We start from the raw sequence: 16970 nt of genomic DNA, 5'->3' as shown, positions 1-16970 counted from the left end.
TGGTAGCATAGAAATATCCTGAACTCACCTTCTCTCACAGATGCACAGATGCACTCACTCACATCCAAGGCTACATATGGATCACTTCCCTCTAAAAAAGATTTGAAAACTAGATCAATTGCTCTCCACAACAAAGCATAAAAGAACAACATCCAAACTGGCAACAGAGGCAGAGACATGGTCTTGCAAAAAAACTATTTCAGTATGGCAATACACAGTAAGGAAGGATCTCACCGGACAAGCAGTCTTTCCAGGGGAGTGAAGTTTTGGTGCCCCACATTGGGATCTCTATCAGAATGATGAGCCCCGGGATCTATACCAGAAAAGACAAGCTCCAGAACAGCTGGCTTGGATGACCAATGGTACTAATGTCTGGGCATCCCAAAGTGCTATAATAAATGGAGATTTCGGGATCCCTGGGTGGCGCAGCGGTTTGGCGCCTGCCTTTGGCCCAGGGCGCGATCCTGGAGACCCGGGATCGAATCCCACATCAGGCTCCCGGTGCATGGAGCCTGCTTCTCCCTCTGTCTGTGTCTCTGCCTCTCTCTCTCTCTCTCTCTCTCTGTGACTATCATAAATAAATAAAAATTAAAAAAAAAATAAATAAATGGAGATTTCTCATGGAGGGCTTGCTTGACCTGAGACCCAGCAAAAAAACAGCAGTTTGAAAAACACCTAAATCTAAAAAAAAAAGAAAAAGAAAAAAGAAAAGAAAAAATAAAACAATAATATGTGAGGGAGATTTGTTTGCTGTTCTGGAGGCATAAACTGGAAGGGTGGGGAAAGCTGAGATGCTCCCCAAAGATGGTGGATGCCATTGCTGCATTCCCCACACAGTCTCCTCACATAAGTAGGCAAGCAAGGACATGGCACCCTCCCACCACTTTGCTGGACCACAAGGGGTGAGTGGTTGTGGCACTTGCTGAGAATATGGGGAAGACACGTCCCCACCACCTTGCCAAGACAGGTGGGATGGGACAAGCAGTCGGATCACCCTTCCATTCCCAACCTGAAGCCAGCACACACACAGAGAAAAGGCTCTTTCTTGCTGTATCACTGAGGTCTTCAAGCACAAGTAAACATATTCCCATGGACTTTAGAAACATTTTTGGAATGTGCCTTGCCCACTACACTCTCCAGCTGCCTCATTAAAGACAACAGCATGTGCAGTCCACAGAGGATACCCCTGAATCAGTTGTCCCTGGTAGCAAAGAGGGCTGGTGTTCCAGAGCCTTGTGGGACTATAACAATCTGAAAAATAGCTCTTGGCAGGCCACCAACTCCAAGGTATTGCACACAGCAGACTGAAACAACCCTGGGCTTCCTCTGAAAATAGCCTGTTCATTTAGTGTGGAGCTTCAACCTCAGGGACAAGCTTCAGGTTTCCTACACATCTAGAGGCTAAAGAGGCACTCATAGGGAGCAAAAGCAGAAAGACATCATCCTTGAACATACCTTCAGCCTCACCACAACCCAATGAGACTTCCCAGAAAGGAGCTTACATGATCACCTGGGGCCCTGAATTTGGCAACTTACCCAAGAGACATTTCCAGATTTCCTGGTCTGGAGGCCAACAGTCTTTACGATTGCAGACTCACAGGACTATAAGTATTTTCATACTTTAAAAGCTGCTGCATGGGATGCCTGGGTGGCTCAGCGGTTGAGTGCCTTTGGCTCAGGACGTGATCCTGGGTTCCGGGGATTGAGTCCCACATCAGGCTCCCTACGGGGAGCTTCTCCCTCTGCCTCTGTCTCTGCCTCTTTGTGTGTCTCTTATGAATAAATAAATAAAATCTTTAAAAATGTTTAAACATAAAAAAATAAAAAGCTGCTGCATGAGGGCCTGGCTTCCATTCTTCCTGAAACTAGATGTAAGATGAGATTCCTCTCCTTGAATCACTGACAAGTCTTGGCACACCCTCAACAATGGGGGCATATCAAGAATAAACCAGGCAGTTTAGACAGTCTCAAAGTTTCCCATGAGCTAGGGCAAGGTTGAAACAGAAAGATCATCACCTACACAAGGCCACACCTTCAATATTGAGAGAGGTAGCTGTTTCGTCTAATACATGGAAGCAGACAGAAAATCAAGCAAAATGAGGAAACAGAGAAGTATATTCCAAACAAAAGAAAAAATCTTCAGGAAAAGATTCAAATGATACGGAGATGAGTAATCTACTTAGTAGAGGATTCAAAGTATGGTTTATAAAGGTGCTCACTGAACTCAGCAGAAGAATAGATCAACCTAGTGATGACATCAACAGAGAAGGCATAAGAAACATACCAAAAAGGATTGAAGGAATAAGAATGTACCAAAAAGAATTGAAGAATACAATAACCAAAACAAAAACTGCACTGGAGGGGTTCAGCAGCAGACTAGATGAAGCAGAAGTATGGATCAGTGAACCAGAAGATAAAGCAATGGAACCCACCCAGACACAGGGGCAAGAAGAAAAAAAGAACTTTAATGAAGATAAGGCAAATAACATCAAGTGAAGTAACATTCTCATTATAAGGGCCCCAGAAGGAAAAGAAAGAAACAGGGGCAGAAAACTTCTTTGAAGAAATAATGGCTGAAAACGTTCCTAACCTAGGGAAGGAAACAGATGTGCAGGTCTAGGAAGCACAGAGAATTCTGAATATAATGAATCCAAAGAAAGCCACACTGAAATACATTATAATTAAAATGTCAAAAATTAGGGAATTTTAAAAGCATAAAGAGAAAAACAAAGTATTAAGTACAGGGAAATCCCAGAAAACTCCCAGCAGAATTCTCAGCAGAAATTTTGCAAGCCGGAAGAGAGTATCACGACACCTTGAAAGTGCTGGAAACTTGTAGCCAGGAATATTCTACCCAGCAGGGTGATCCTTCAGAACTGAAGAGAAATTAAGAGTTTTTCAGGTAAGGATAAGCTAGGAGAGTTTCTCACTACTGAACCGGCCTTATGAGAAATATTGAGAGACCTCTTTAAGCTGAAACGAACTGGCAGTGAATAGTAACAAGAAAACGTAGGGAAGGAAAAGTCTCACCGGGAAAGATAAATACATAGAAAAGGTGGTGGGTTAATCACTTATAAATCTCCTGAGGAGGTTAAAAGATGAAATTATACTTAACTATAACTATGACAATTAGTTAAGGTATACTTAAAATAAAATAAAAAAAAGATCTAAAAATGTGACATCCAAAAACCTAAAATGAGGAAGATGAAAATACAGTTTGGAGTGTGTTCGGATTAAGTGGCTACCAACTTAAAATAGACTGTTGCATCCACAGGATGATACAGGCAAACCTCACAGTAACCACAAAGCAAAAACTTACAGTCAATACACAATAGAAAATGAGAGAGGGATCTAAGTGTAACACCAAAGAAAGTCATGAAACCACAAGAGAAGAAAGAGAAGAGAAGAACTACAAAATCAGTGATAAAACAATCAACTAGATGGCAACAAGCATATACCTATTCCCTAACTTGGGGGGTGGGGAATAAATATAGTAGAAAGTTTAATGAAAATAAAAGTGGCAGAGACTGATTGCTGTCCCCTTAATAATCATTCACCCTTTCTTGCACAATAATAGATTCATCAATAATTAGCTGGGTTTGTGGCCACATTTCTCTGCCTTCCTGTGGCCAGGTGACTGCTGACCAGTGTAGTGTGAAAAAGGATGTGTGCAACATCTAGGACAATATCTCTAAAAGGAAGGGGTCGTATCTCTCCTTACCATGTCCTCAGTCCTGCTCTGAGGGCAGTGATGTGATGGTCACAGCTCACCTTGGACAGTAGGTTCAAAGCGAAGCCCTCAGAATGCCTGCACAGGTGGCATGGAGAGCCTGGTTTGGGAATGAGCGGAGAGCCCTCTACTGCACTAAAGGGCCTTCACCCAGAGAGAAAGAATCTTTGATCCTCTTTAAGGCACTGTTCCTCGGGGACTCTGACACACAGCCAGACAATTCTTCCCTAATATAAGAAAAATTAGATTTCTTCCTTTTTTATATATATAATCAATTTATTTTTTATTGGTGTTCAATTTGCCAACATACAGAATAACGCCCAGTGCTCATCCCAAGTGCCTCCCTCAGTGCCCGTCACCCATTCACCCCACCCCCCGCCCTCCTCCCCTTCCACCACCCCTAGTTCGTTTCCCAGAGTTAAGAGTCTTTATGTTCTGTATCCCTTTCTGATATTTCCCACACATTTCCTCTCCCTTCCCTTATATTCCCTTTCACTGTTATTTATATTCCCCAAATGAATGAGAACATACACTGTTTGTCCTTCTCCGATTGACTTATTTCACTCAGCATAATGCCCTCCAGTTCCATCCACGTCGAAGCAAATGGTGGGTATTTGTCGTTTCTAATGGCTGAGGAATATTCCATTGTATACATAGACCACATCTTCTTTATCCATTCATCTTTCGATGGACACCGAGGCTCCTTCCACAGTTTGGCTATTGTGGACATTGCTGCTAGAAACATCGGGGTGCAGGTGTCCCAGCGTTTCATTGCATCTGCATCTTTGAGGTAAATCCCCAGCAGTGCAATTGCTGGGTCATAGGGCAGGTCTATTTTTAACTCTTTGAGGAACCTCCACCAACAGTTTTCCAGAGTGGCTGCACCAGGTCACATTCCCACCAACAGTGTAAGAGGGTTCCCTTTTCTCCGCATCCTCTCCAACATTTGTGGTTTCCTGCTAATCATCAGAGGTACCGATGATGCCGTACCCAGGCCCAGACAGGAGCACATCCCCAAAAGTGACATATCAGTGAGGAGTAGGACATGTCCTACAGGTGGAGAAAGAAATCTAAAGCATGGAGCCGCTGAGAGGTGCACTGGGGATCACACAGCTGGGCACACCAGGCCAGGGGGCCGGATTCTGGCTCCTGGACAACTGCCTGGCCGTGCGCAGAGCTGCCTTCAGTTCCAGCTTGCAGGACCTCTCTTTCTCTGCAAGAGAAACAATTCTGGGCATCAATGGGTGCCCTGTGTTCCCAGTTCAGTCCAGGTTGGGCTACCACTCTTATGTGCCTCCTTCCCTTGATTCTTTGGACAGAGCCATGCATTTTACCAGCCATCCAGTGCTTTGACCTCTGAGGTAAGACTTTATGGAAAGTAAGGCAATCCCGTCATGAGTTTTAGCTCTTCTACTGGCTAGAATTCACCCCTGGCATGGTTGAGGCATGGATCCTCTTCCAGGAAAAAGTTCTGACTGGGATTCTGGAGGGAGAAGTGTTGCCTCCTGCTCAGAAGTGACAGTTTGGGGTGCTCTCTACTGTCTTGGTGGTTTCTGGAGTGACAGGGAAGAAGGGGTAAGGAAGCATTCTCATCAGTCTGACCCGAATTGTGCTTCTTTGCCTTTGTCAAGGAATGCAACCTTATAACTCCAGTTGCCAAAATTTTCTGAGTGACGTGGGTTTTGTGTAAAACTTCTGAATGTTCTGGAAGGAATCTGATTAACCCAGGGCCACTTGGCGCCCGCGGGATCCTGCATCCACCCCATTGGTTAGTAGCTATGCTCTTTGAGGGCTTTCCAAAGGAAGAAAGACAAATGCTAAATTCTACTAAGGCAGGCAGCCTAAGACTGGAACACTCCATATGGCTCCACATTGAAGAAAACAAAACTTAAAAAAAAAACTTGCCCCCCTTCTTCTGTTACCACTGGTGGCTTCACCAAGGGCATCTGGGTGGCAAAATGGGTTCAAGTCGCCTTTCCAGTGTAGAGTAAGAGTTTGATAATTTGTCTCTTAAAAAAAAAATTGTGCTGTAATACTCTTTTTCAAAGCACATGTCCTAAATATTGTAATTCAGTGTAACCACATCAGTTATGATAATATACCTTCAGTTTGGGACCAGATCATTAAATCTGGAAATATGTAACATATGCTACAATGATGACTATATCCCATTAATCTTTGGAGCTAGCATTCCAATCATTGCTGTAGAACAACACTTAAAATATGACTGTCGAACAAGCTTTTGTCCTTGGAGATTTTCTGGTGGACATATTATACCTTGTAGCTTTTCATGTGCTTCAAAGCAGTGTAGCTTCATAACAAATACCATTGCCATATTTATGTGGCAATAAAGTTAGTTTAAGTTACTCTTTATGAAGTCATTTATAGCTTTCAGGCATTATTGAGTTTTTTATGACTACTATAAAATGGTATGACTTAAGAGAAATTATAAACTTCTCCCCTGTGGTTATTTGTCATGATTAACATGTATAGAATTCTATTGGTCATTTTGTCTGGGATATTTTATTGTCTTCCTTCTAGGAAAGTTAAATAATAGAGATCTCCAAGCAGGTTATTACGCAGTTCATTTAGATTTTGTTCTATGGATTGTATCTATTTCCATGGCTGGTTCTAATTTTAATAAAGTTTAACTGCCAAATTTCCTGAAAAACCAAGTAATTCTAGACATAACTTCAGTGACAAGTATCATCACATTGTCCTATCAACTAAAAGTTTTATTGGTTGTTCCTATCAGTTATTCTGGGTCAGTTTTTTTTTTTTTTTAAGATTTTATTTATTCATGAGAGACACACACACACAGAGAGAGAGAGAGAGGCAGAGACTCAGGCAGAGGGAGAAGCAGGCTCCACACAGGGAGCCCAATGTGGGACTCGATCCCGGGTCTCCAGGACCACGCCCTGGGCCGAAGGCAGCGCTAAACCACTGAGCCACCCAGGTATCCCCTCTGGGTCAGTTTTTACCTGAAAGCCTTACTACTATTTTTTCATCTAAACTGCATCAAATAGTTGTTGTAGGAAACAGATTTTTCTATCATTGCATAAAAATGTATGTTACTAAAGCATTGTTTGTTTACCTTAAAAAGACTTAGAAGGCATTTATTGATCAGGTATTATTATCTTACTCTGCAGATTCATTTCTTGCCATCCCACTTTGCATATTCCAGTTTAGTGCATGATACTGAATTTTCTTTCTGTTCTCTGAGGAATTATTTTCATCGTTAGCTGCTTGTGTGGCTTCTATTTAGAAAACTCTGCCCTCCTTTCTTAGTTAACTACTACTCATCCTTCAGGTGCTGGCTTAGACAATCACCTGCTACTGAATTGATTTTTCCTCATATATGAGTAGAGGCTGGTAGAGGCCACTAGAATTGATCTTTTTATGTATTCCTTTCTACCCTACATGTGTCCTGTGTATGAATTGTAATGTGGCCAGTCATTTGTCTATAACCCTTGAAGACAGAAACCAGACTGCTTTGTTCATTGCTGTAGCCCCAGCATGGTCTGGCCCCAGAAAGCCTTCAATCAATAGTTGCCGAAGGATGAAAGGAATAGACAGCCTTACTTATGTATCTGTTTCAACAAGTAGAAATTGTGACCATTTGCCACAAATAAATCACTATGATATTGTCTATTGAAATATCTTTTGCCTTTTCATATTGACAAATGTTCTTCGATGATGTTCATGTGCTAAGGTCTTTTTGGTGTCAGGTTTTAGAGTTATTTTGTCTACTAAGCACTCTATTTTTACTTATTTCTTAAGGAGTATTAGAAGGAATCTAAAAACACTTTGTCTTTAGTTATTTAACAATGTTTCCCCAAAACAATGTTTCCCCAATATTTAGAAATGATGTGAATCTCAAGGATTTCTGTTGCAACTATGCTAGTTTTTTAGTTAATTTAAAACTTCCAGATTTTTGGTATCATTACGTTTTAAGAACTAAAGACTTATGGCCAAAAACACATTCAGAATTAAAATTTTTCTTCTCTACATTCTTTTTTTTCTTCTAGCCAGGTTTTGCTCTGCTGCGAGGTTTCATTATTTCTTAGATCAATTTTGGATCAGTTAGAAGAACAATTTGTTTGTTTCTTCTCAGATTTGTAGCTATTAATCTCAGCAGTAACTCAGTGATTGATCCTTCTCCAAAACCTCAACATCACAAAGACATAGATTATGAGAAGTAACTTTAACCAAATCCAGGATATACCGGCTGAAAATATGAAATTTAAGACTTTGCATCATCTACCATAAATCTGTCACTAATTTGTTATGCCACATGTAAATTTTGGAATATAAATTAAAATGGTCATATAAAGTCACTTCACTGCCTACTTTTAAATTCTCTTCTTTCATTGTCCTTTCTATAATTTTTTTGCTACTCATTAGTTGTATCAACTGGAAATTCTTGAATTGTAAATTCTTGAATTGTAACTAATTGTAACTGACCTCATTTCCAAAGCATTTAAAATTATTACAGGTGAAAGCTCTCTCAAGGGCTTTCAATGCTTCAAATATGGATGTACAATCTGTGTCAATAATGAATACTGCACATTAAATTGACCTGAATAGTTAGAGCACAAACTTTTTTCTAGCATCGGCAAATTTCTGCCATGAAAGCTTAGAATGGAACATTGGAAGAGAAGCTATTAGAATAATACAGGGACTCTGAAAGGATCTCCATGCTATGTGGGTTTGGGAGTTTTTTGTTGTTGTTGTTGTTTTGGGGTTTTTTTGCTTGTTTGTTTGCTTGTTTTTCTCAGTATAATTGAGATTTCCAAGAATTTTTACTGAGGAGTCATTTTATTCTCTGGACTTAACTATTGAAAAAAAGATAAAATTATTAGGGAAGCAATAAGGAATTTGGTAAAGAATTGAAAACAAAGTATTATATGCTTGATAAGTTTATCCCAAGCTTCTCACCTGAGTTGCTTAGCATGCCAGGCTAATGAGTCCAAGGCCATAGATTTGAGCTTTCTGTGGTGTGGATAGTTTACTCTCTCTGAATCACAGACCACTGTTGTTATCCTGCCCAGCCATCCTTCAAAGAAGGACCTGGTTCCTGGATAACACTAATGAAAGAGAGAAGACAGATCGACTAGGGCCATCAGAACTACAAATCTCAAAAAGGATATATTGCTAGTTTACCTAAGTATGTATGTATTATTTATAATTTGTGTCATATTGCTTGTGACACCTCCATTTAAAGAATGCATCTATGTTTGAATAAGCGTCATTTATTTTCATTTTAATTTATGAAGGCAATAAAACTAAATTAGCTTTATTTTTATTGTCAAGTTCACACACTTGGAATTTAACACAATACAAAATATCTACCATTTCAAAAAAAGCTCGCTTCACAGAGGGATATGAAGTTAGTCTCAATATCTTTTACTATAACCTTTTTATTTTATCAGGCATGTTAAATTTTAGATAATTTAAAAGACATTGAGGTGTGCCTGGGTGGCTCCGTTCATTCAGTGTCTGCCTTTGGCTCAGGTCATGATCTCTGGGTCTTAGAATCCAATCCCACATAAAAAAAAAAAAAAGACATTTAACTAGTAAAGTATGCTGTTGTCTTCTCTCTCAGGCATTAGTAGGAGTGTGATTAAATTTTTCTAAGAAGCTTTACTTACCATGAAAGATTCTAAGAATCTAAGATTCGTTTAATTGAGGAAGACTTAGGATGGGTTCAGGTACTGCTACAAGTAGAATTGGTAGGAAATTTTTCAGTTTTATCTAGTTATGATGATAGTACATCATGACATTTTTTAAAATAAGCAAATATCTTATACCTCCACTAATAGTGCAGACCATAAACTACTGATTTACTTCCAGTTTGGAACAAACTTTGTTGTGTTCTTCACAATCAGTGTTTCATAGACTTGGATCTGGTTGGACAGAATTATCAGGACGATCATTTAATTTTATGCTCCACCTTTTTATAAATGTAACCTAACAATTACATAGAATCAAGCAAAAAGCCTGCAGTTACCTAGGCTAACTTCCTCATTTGGTAGGAAAGGAATGGGTTTGTTTTATCATCCATTATAAATGATGACCAATAAATGTACCTGCCCACCTTCCTTCTTTGGGGGAGTAAGTGTTGATTCAGCGCTGGTTAATTCATTAAAAGAATAATAATTGTTACTGAAAAGTTAAAGTTTAACAGAAACACACATGATAATATTCTCCTTTATTTAAAGAATCAACATGAATTTTTAAGTAGTTCTTTTTATTATTGCAACAGTTCCTCTTCTTTTTATGTCCACTTTTTGTACTCACCATTCTCATAACCTTTTCCTACATGCTTTCCCATCATCCTTTATTTTCTATTAAAGTGATTCACACACTATAGACTATATTTCTTTCTTTCTGTAGCTTTTTCCAGTAAACTATGAGAACTAAAACTAGATTTTTTTTTAATCTTTGCATCATCTTACCTAGCTCTGTATCTAATTCATGCTACAATCTCAGTGGGCATTTAATGAATGAATAAATGAATGAATTCATTAATATCTTTCAGTCTTTGGTTTTAGTTTTTGATCTTATATTTTTATTATATTTTTAAATGTACACTTAGTAACACAGATCAGTTAACACATATATTTATTTTTCTAATAAAATTGCACCTGATGGAGCCATAATATTCTTGGCAGTTTCTAAAAATGTGCATGACCTACAAAGGTTTAAATCTGAACTCCTCTTTACAGTTGGTAATCTAATGACTACTCCAAATTCATAATTTAAAAACTTTACATTGATTATCATTCAATAACAATATAAAAAGTAGGCTCTGTATTTGAATTAGGAATAATTCATCATCATTTATTCACCCCTTAGAGTGCTAAGCATATCTGTTAAAGATTTCAGTTAGCCATCTATTTATCTGTGTTAGAGGGAAAATGTCCAAGGCCCTTGACCTACTACTACAATTTTTGGCAAACTTAAAAAGTTCCATCTTTGGCATTCATTTGGAATTCATCTCCTCGATCCCTTCTGGCCCAGAGCCACAGGAATTGGTTGAGGACTTCTAAAGCAACTGGTATGGCCTTTACTCTGTTATTTAACAAATCATTCTAAAACTGAGCCAATGGAAGTAAAAATCCTCCATTTTTTATCAATCTAAGAACCAAAATTCTCAGTTATTCCTTTGGACCTTATTTCATCATCCCCCCCCCCACACACACACACTATGCACGTTATGTTGTTTGAGATTTTATAGTCAAGTTCCTCATTTCCCTGGAATTTGTGTTTGGAACTTCACCAGACAACTGTCAAATCAATAGTCCATAATTAAACTCGGAGTAGAAGTACTCTGTATATTTTACAATGCTTAATTAATCTTCCCCAATGGAGCACTTTAATGCTATTTTCATAATGGGAATAGTATTATGAGCTCTAAGAATATTTCATTTTGCAATCACCTATTAATTAGGAAGCATAGCTTTATTCATTTTTTTCCTGGATACGCAATCAACCTGTTCTTTATCATGGCCTGAATTTCATGGCCGATAAAGAGGTTATATATGCTTTAATTGTATGTATTTAATGAATATTCTATAAATTTCCCACTGCCTTAACCAGTACTATTTGTTAATCATCTGAGTACCAATGTTATTCAGGTGTATTGTGTCAAAAATGTCATTTTCATCTTTCAGGAAGTGGCTTAAGCACAATTTTTTTCTTTCCAGATATAATTGCAAAAGTCATTAAATAATATAGGAAGATACATTGCCATGACAAAAGATCAACCAAGAATGGATATAGGCCATACTTGTTTCTTTTCCCATTACAGTAGAAATTTGATTTGTGATAATGGTAGTTAATTACTTTGGACAATGAATCCAATCAATCTAGTCAGTTTACTAAAAAGAGAAAAGAGAGTATTAAACAAGAACTCTTGATAAGATTGGAATAGACTACTAAAATAGATTAATTAGTTCAATGCATGCTTTAATCAAAGCAGTGTTGTTATGTCTGTTAGTAGATAATACATCTGTTCACACATAAAAGAATGATGTTTCTTTAAAAAACTTAATTTCCAGTTCTTTTAATAACAGTAATTTTTACATTCACCGTGTTCTAGTTGAGTGTGAACATTATGTAGTATATGTCTATGAGTCCTTCAATTTAGAAATATGAGTTACTATGAGAGATAATAAAACTGCCAGAACCCAGATACGTGAAGCTCATAATGAATGATACAGATTCCTATATATTCTGCTCATAAACATTAGAAATGATGAAAAGCTTAATCTAGTTGTAAACAACCTGCATAAATATATTTTATGGTTTTTTTCTCCTGCATGCATATAGAAGTAGCAAACTCATTTAATAATATTGAGCAATCTTAGTTTGAAATCATCAGTTTCCTTTCAATTTAAAATGAGATTATGAAAATAATTATGCTTTACAAGCAAGTAGGTTTATATTTTCATTGGACATAAAACAATAAAATACTACCTCTTTATAAAATTTGAACACAACTAAGGTATTTCTTTATTGTAAAAGTTAATCCAGATACATAAAAAGGCCATAAAACAACTTCAATGTATAAAATCAAGAAATCCTCAAATAACCATTATTTCGAGTAACTGCATTCTTAGACAAACCTGCTCACTGGTATCATAGTTGATCCAGATTCCACTTTTATAACTTCTGTTTGGAAGTGTAGGCCTATTGTGATGCCTTTCTTACAGTTCATGGTTGAAAAACCAGGGCAAGTCCAATAGAGGTGTTTTGGTTACAACTTAACAGTTTACTTGAGTTTTTGTGGACTGTATAACTAAAGGATAATCATTAATCCAATATGATTTAAACTCTAGACTTTCAAAAGAGAAATAAAACAGCACTATGTCATTTCTAACAGCAGTGTTTATAGAACAGAAATTGGCTTCAATCCACATTTGAAAACAAAATATTCAATACCATATAAAATATTATATATATATACATATACATATATATATATTTCAGAAAGAATCTATTTTCTTGCCCGTGGTATAAGAGAGCCAATTTCCAAGAATTTGCTCAATTTTTCATGTTCTTGTCAGATTTACCAAGTCCTTTTCATGGATGCTGCCCAAGTTACTCTCAGCTTTTAAGTGATAAGCATTGAATTCATTCATATATTTAGCAATCATTTATTTAATGGTAAATGAATTTACCATTCATTGGTAAGATTGGTAAGAAGATTTAATGGTAAATCTTCTAGGCTTTGTAGGGGCTATACATGAGGTAGTCTTCATTGAATTCATTCATATATTTAGCAATCATTTATTTAATGGTAAATGAATTTACCATTCATTGGTAAGATTGGTAAGAAGATTTAATGGTAAATCTTCTAGGCTTTGTAGGGGCTATACATGAGGTAGTCTTCATTGAATTCATTCATATATTTAGCAATCATTTATTTAATGGTAAATGAATTTACCATTCATTGGTAAGATTGGTAAGAAGATTTAATGGTAAATCTTCTAGGCTTTGTAGGGGCTATACATGAGGTAGTCTTTATTCTCGAGAAGTTTACACTAACACAACACAGGGTAGTCACAAAATTCTCTTAACGTAAGATGATTTCTGCATTGGTATTCAAACCTTAAAGACAGGTAGACTGTGGGTAATTCAAAGTATGGAGGAAGGTATAGAATGAAACAGAGAAGAAGACATAGAAGATAGTATGGTTTTTGAGAATGAAGAGGGGTTACATTTATTTCCCAAGTTAAAATTCTTCTTGAATGGCTCTGCTGGGAAGAAAGTCATAAGATGTAAATATAAACAAATGTCAGATGGAAAGATTTTCAATTGTATGCTTTCAAGCGTGACATTCATCCTATGATTGTAATGATACCAACTATTGAGCATGTCCTAGGATGAATGAAGCACAATTCTAAGCATCTGAAGGCATTATCTCAGCTGATCTTCACAGTAAGCTTATGGAGAATTAGTATCTCCGACTTATAGCAGAAGACATCAAGCATTAGAGACATGCAAGAAGTTCCCTCAAATTGTTGAGTGCCTGAGCAAAAAACAAAACAACACAAAAACCCCACACACAAATATAAACAAAAAAAACAACTCTTTCTGACTCCAAAGGCTTAACTCCACCATATCTCCATTCCACACACCATCAGTGAGGAGCTATGAAAGGTTCTGAGCAGGACCATGGGACATAATGAAAAATAGCTAAGGAACATTGATCTGACAGGAGTGTGTCACATGATTTGGAGGAGGCAGGATTAGAAGCACTGACGCAGTTTATCTTAGTAGAGGAATAAAATAATAAGGCCAATAGTTGGTCGTGGTAATGAGAATGGAAATAAAAAGGTTAATATAAAGGAAGGAATGAAAAACATCATATTGAGATGAATTAATAAGTATAATAATAAATAAGAAGAAGAAGAGGAGGGAGGAGAAGAACAGGAAGGGTGCTAATGATGGTGAGTTGGTGGTGGAAGAAGAGAAAATAGAGATGGTATAGGCAGAACAGGTTCAGAAGAAAGGGGCAGAGGAGAACAGGAATTGAGAAGGAAGAGCAGGAGCATTTATTTGTTGAAAAAGCATTTATTTGACAAAAAGTAAGCAAGTAAGCCACATGGAATATTTGATTTAATTTTTATGATGATAACAGTTATCATCTGTAATTTGTAGAAGAGGAGATGAAGGCTTGGAACACGTGGCTTACCTGTGGCCACAGAGCCCGTAGGATATGAAACTGAGACCTGCGCTCGCAGACTTGGATGGCAGACCTCATGCCCACTGGCCTTCCCCCCAATAGCTGTATGGTGAGCAGAGTGGGATTGTTAATGCTCTTTTAAGGATAAGGCTCCCACAGTATTTTACCTGAGAGCAAAGAGTGAGGTCTTCTGCTTTATAATCTTTATTTTGGAGTACAGGAAACACCATACATGCTGATCATGCAAATGTATACGTGTAATCCTCCTGAAGCCTCTTTCTCCTTTATCCTCCATCTTTAATCCATCGTCAGACCTCACTGATTTTATCTCTTAAATTGTTCTATAACCTGTCCTCTTCTCTCCACCCTCACAGCAACCAGCCTATTGCAAGCATTAAATATCTTGTATCCGGGCGGCTGAAACAGCCTTCCAAATAGTGCCTCCCACCTCCATCCCTTCCAGGATACAGTTTGCTTTTTATTATCCTAGCCAGGGTGATATTTGTAAAATGCAAATCTAGTCCTCACATTCAACTACCAAAAAATAATAAAATGGTAATATAAAACACCTTTAATGACTTTCTATTGCCCTTAGAAAAAGAGTGAAGTCCTTCAACGACCTGGAAGGTATTTTACAGGCAGGAATGTCCATCTCTGACCAGCAGCCTATTTTCCATGTAGCTCTTGAGCCTCAGACACATTGATGTCATTTCCTCCCCTCCTTCAGTAAGCAGGGACTTCATTCACCATGTTCCCTTTCATAAAATGCTCTTAAATCCTCAGCTGCCCACTCCATTCTTTCCTGGTTTAACACATATTTTTAGTCCTTCAGACTTAAGGTCAAATATAACTTCCTCGGATGTTGTCCTTGATGCTCAGCATAGAGAAGACTTACCTTGTATAGGCTTTTCTAGCTCCCCTTGGCTTTCCTGTGTATCCTTCACCTCTGTTGGCAAATGTGTATTCACAAGTGTGTTTTTGTTGCATCTGTCCCTCCTATTTGTCTAGAAGTGCCATGAGAATGGAATCACATGTTTTGTCCCCTGTTTTATCCCTAAAACCTGCACCCAAGATGAAGTAGGTGTCTAGTAAATATTTGCTGAATGAACCATGAATGATTAATAACCTTGTCTCTGTTTAAATACTAGCCTCTCCATTTACTAAATGGGTGACTTTCTTAAAGAAGCTTTTCTTTCCCCATCAGGGAAAAAAAGGATAGTTACAATCTAATGAGTATGATTATTCATGTAAGGCCCTTCACTAATAGAAAGTACTTAAAAAAATCCAAAAAAATATTATACTACAAAAACATCGGAGATCTCAAAGAACAAAATGAACATTTGCTGACCGGGAAAAGGTCTTTTAGAGTAAATCAGTTGAAATAAAATACATTTTCATGTTTCAGTAATGCCTAAAAGGGATGTGACATATAATTTGCTTGACAAAACTAATTTTATAATCCTAATTTTTAAATGGTTATTTTGAAAAATTGATATGCTTTTTGTGCCAGTCCTTATGGGCTGCAGAATTAAATATTAGTTTTGGGAAAGTCAGAAAAACCAATAAAAATGAAGACAGTGGCCCATCATAGTATTAAGTTAACTTTTTGGTATGCTGATGCTTCCTGCTATCAGACATAAGGAAATTATGAAGAACATTCAAATGAATCACTAGCTATGGCTCAGGAAATAAATTTAGGACAACAAACCTAGTGTTATACTGAGTGCTCATCCTGTCATCTGTCATTTAAAACTTTATTTTTTTAAAGAGTTTCTTTTTAAGTAATCTCTACTCCCAATGTGGGGCTCAAACTTACAACCCCAAAGTCAAAAGCCACATGCCCTACTGACTGAGCCAGCCAGGTGCCCTGGCATCTATCATTCATATGTTTCAGAGCCCTAGAATATATTTTCTCATTCACCTATGCAATACAAAAATTTCTTAATGTTACCAAGTTAAGAAATTAAACTAACGGTGTAAGAGACTTCTTTTTCTCCACATCCTAACACATGTTGTCTCTTACATTGTTGGTGGGAATGCAAACTGATACAGCCACACTGGAAAACAGCATGGAGGTTCCTCAAAAAGTTAAAAATAGAACTACCCTATGATCCAGCGATTGCACTACTAGGTATTTACCCACAGGATACAAAAATACTAATTTGAAGGGGTATATGAACCCCAATGTTTATAGCAGCAGCATCAAAAATAGCCAAATTATAGAAAGAGCCCAAATGTCCACTAACTGATGAATGAAAGAGGATGAGGTGTATATATATATAATATATGAGTGTGTGTGTGTGTAATGAAATATTACTCAGCCATCAAAAAGAATGAAATCTTGCCATTTGCAATGATGTGGATGGAGCTAGAGGGTATTATGCTAAGCGAAATAAGTCAGTAAGACAAAGATAAATACCATATGATTTCACTAATATGTGGAATTTAAGAAATAAAACAGATGAACATAGAGGAAAGGGAAAAAAAAAGAGGCAAACCAGAAAACAGACTACTCTTAACTATAGAGAACAAAGAGAGTTACTGAAG

The 16970-nt window shown here is 37.5% G+C and overlaps 1 protein-coding gene and 1 long non-coding RNA gene across 16 annotated transcripts in view; one reads left to right on the top strand and one right to left on the bottom strand.

Annotated features, from left to right (window-relative positions):
• LOC121498647 overlaps positions 1-15467 on the bottom strand; it is a 105298-nt gene extending 89831 nt beyond the window's left edge. For all 8 annotated transcript variants that reach the window (XR_005989844.1, XR_005989841.1, XR_005989842.1 and 5 more), the window contains exons 1-2: positions 15319-15467; positions 29-91 (exon numbers count right to left, since the gene is read on the bottom strand). This is a non-coding gene — a long non-coding RNA (uncharacterized LOC121498647). The remainder of the gene's footprint in view (positions 1-28; positions 92-15318) is intronic.
• The window catches only part of RALYL (RALY RNA binding protein like), a 709315-nt gene that overhangs the window by 506867 nt on the left and 185478 nt on the right, over positions 1-16970 (top strand). The window lies entirely within an intron of this gene.

This window comes from Vulpes lagopus, chromosome 9 (assembly GCF_018345385.1).
Source record: "Vulpes lagopus strain Blue_001 chromosome 9, ASM1834538v1, whole genome shotgun sequence".
In the NCBI taxonomy this organism is placed as follows: domain Eukaryota; kingdom Metazoa; phylum Chordata; class Mammalia; order Carnivora; family Canidae; genus Vulpes; species Vulpes lagopus.
Note: the sequence above shows the minus strand (reverse complement) of the source record. Positions and strands in the feature narration are given on the sequence as shown.